Source organism: Arachis ipaensis, chromosome B02 (genome assembly GCF_000816755.2).
Source record: "Arachis ipaensis cultivar K30076 chromosome B02, Araip1.1, whole genome shotgun sequence".
In the NCBI taxonomy this organism is placed as follows: Eukaryota; Viridiplantae; Streptophyta; class Magnoliopsida; order Fabales; family Fabaceae; genus Arachis; species Arachis ipaensis.
In genome coordinates this window covers 84,797,785-84,800,936 of record NC_029786.2, presented here as the reverse complement: position 1 = coordinate 84,800,936, position 3,152 = coordinate 84,797,785, and the positions used below count along the sequence as shown (strand labels likewise).

Below are 3,152 nucleotides of genomic sequence, written 5' to 3'. Positions count from 1 at the left end.
GAAGAGATACCTAAATCAATAGTTATATGTACATAATTTTAAAGAGGCTAACCGATCACGTCATATCATCTGATTAATATATTATGTTTTATATTATATTTACAAATACACATCAAAGAAGTGTTACATGATAACAAGCTAAAATCAGCTAAAAACAAAATTTATACATAAAACTAACAAAGTTAACATTGGAACCTCTTTGATCAAGTCATTACTAATAGCATAGACTTTTTTCACTAACTCATTACTAATAGCATAGTTAATAATAGTCATAGTTATGAAAGTCACAAAATACAAAGACATGAGGTATTATCATTATAAGCCTTAATTAAGTCATAGATATGTTACCCACAAAATATAAAGATACTAGTACCTTCCTTGATCCTAAAGTTATATTTGTGCCAGTCTCAAAATATTAGCCACATTACTAGGACTATTGTTCTTAGAGTGCACCTGTTTTTTTCATCAATTCATATAACGTGGCAAGACGTACATTAGGTGGAATACCAAAAAATTCTCTCTTAGCTCTATCTTCTCTGCATAAAAAGCGATAACACCTCATGCGCAATTATGGCATTACACCTAAATTATCTAACTCAGTCCACACATCATTTTTAGAGTAAATTCGAGGCCTACTTTATTAAAAAATCACAAGACCCCTTTCAACTATTCGCACTTGTTGTTTAGCAATTTGAACTTGCTTCTTAGCTACCTGCACTTATTCTTTAGCTGTTAACACTTGCTTTTCAGCAATATTAATTGATCTCTCGTAAAAACGATTCTCATTCTTCATTATCTCAGTCAATGCTTGAATGCCTTGATTCATTCTTTCCATTTCTGATTCTAATTTATCACTCATGGTTGTTTTGCGTTTAGTACCTCTTGATGATGTTTTTTGAGAGCCAATTGATTGGTTAGATAAACCAATTTCAAGACTATGACCCATTGTAAAACTAGTAGCATGAGGAGTAATTGGCTCATCATTCTACTCTTCTTTCATATTTAAGAAACTATATATCATCATCATTTAAATTAATTGTTTCTTTATTCTTCTCCCATCTTTTGACTTTTTCTTTGGCGCTTTCAGCATGTTTTTTTTTGTTGCTCTGTATGTACCATATATCTCAAATAATTTATCGTAGTGTTTGATTGAAGTATGCATCCACTTTTTCACTTCTGGTTTTGCCTAAATAAAATAGAAAAATATTTACTATGAGTATGTTTATATGTAAATATATATTATTGATATAATTCCTGAATATTTACTAGTTAAATTTTTAACCAAAAAAGAGAATAAATGCATAAAGTTTACCTTAATCAATTCTTTTCAAACTTCAACTTCAGCCTCAAACATCTTTGTAATTGGATTCCAAGAAAATCTTCTAAGCCTATGAAAATTATCATAACAAATTCCAAAATGATCCTTTAAAGTCTTGAGTCTATTCTTAAGATTCTCTTTACGGAGATGGTTACTATAGATAGATCTTAAAAGTGAAAGCATATTGTCATATGCCATTGTAATAAATGTGTCATCCACTCTATTTCCTTTGCAACAATCTTCAATCAAAGCATCAATGAAGGTTGTATCCATTTCGTCAGTCCATCTTAAGGTATCCTGACTAGTGGCCTCATATTGGCATGATGCTTTCTTTGCCATTAACACCTGTCAATCTACAAAACAAGTAGATAGAAACAACATACCATAATCTTAAATCAAATTATTTGTAAACCATCTTATCAGTTATTCAACAAATAAAGATTCAATACACTTCATAAGTACAATATGTGACAAGTTGATTCAATAATTGCACACCAAAGTCATAATGTGGTTCAGTGCCACTTGTGATTATTGCAAATCTTTTCTTTAAAACTCCAAATAACATTTCGATAACATTTTTCAATGAAGCATGATGAAGATTAAATAATTCTTTTTTATTTTTTGCGTCACGTCTTGCATGCTCTTTTAAGTGATATTTTACACCTCAATATGGGGTAATTAATCCATGCTTTAGCATGAATCCAGCATCTCCAAAGTAAAATTTTTCTACAAAATCTATCATTTAAAATGTTTAATTTAGTATAAATACACAAACTACTAATCTTTACCTACTAATAAGATAATGATGTTTTATGTATATGCTCACCTTGTGGAAGTTTAAGATTATCATCCCTTGATAATGCATTCTTAAGAACTTTTGAGTCAGATGCTGTTCCTTCCCAACCCGTTAATACATAGGTGAACTTCATATCAAAATCACATGCAGCTAATACATTTTGTGTCGGCCACTCTTTTCTCCCTCGAAATTTGACACAAAAATGTGTTTCATCTATAGTTCTAATATAATCCTAAATAATAGTCTATTATTTAATAAAATAACATGAAATTGGCTATATCAATCAAAATATTTATTCCTGTAATTATACATGTCCATACCTTAAAATAAGGATAAAATCTATGATTGTGAAGGATCGCCGGAGAAATAATGGTTGCAGATGGTTGTCGAAAAAATTCTTCTTCTAGTAAAATAATTGTCCATAATACAGTATGGAAGTGACGGCTAACAGTTTTCTCCAGACCGGTGGTAGAAAAAAGAAACGGTTCTAATTTTTATATTATGAGCTATTATATACAAGAACCTAGCAACTTGCTCCTCTACTGTAACATGTTTTGTATCTCTCACTTGACATGTTGCTCTTAATTTCTCACACAATTGAAGAAATGCATCACGACCCATGCGTAGGATATCACGATACCTATGAGTTTCACTTAACTATTGCATTAAAGTAGCTCGAATTTGTTCTTGCCCAACCATTTTATAGAAAATGAATTTGTCAACTTGCGTAAACATCAATCTTAATAAATATAACATGAGCACGATGTAACATATCAGTGTTATTGTGCATAATTTCTGTCGTCTTTTCCAATCCTCCTTCAAAACTGTTAATATATGTTCTTAGTTTTCAAGGGTTAACATATTTTCGTGATTATCAACCCCAAACTTAAAGGAACGGTTTAGTGGAAAATCAGAATTAAAGATGTCTTCCATAACCAAAAATTTTTTTTCATGATCATCTTTATCCATTTAACAAGTACTTTGTAGATTCAAATGTACATATCATAGATTTACAGCACCAAAAAAAAAAATATATAT

General features: G+C 30.3%; 1 long non-coding RNA gene across 1 annotated transcript in view; it reads right to left on the bottom strand.

The window, feature by feature from the left end:
* Positions 135–3,152, bottom strand: part of LOC110267898 — a 3,718-nt gene continuing 700 nt past the window's right edge. The window contains exon 2 of the long non-coding RNA XR_002355867.1: positions 135–197. This is a non-coding gene — a long non-coding RNA (uncharacterized LOC110267898). The remainder of the gene's footprint in view (positions 198–3,152) is intronic.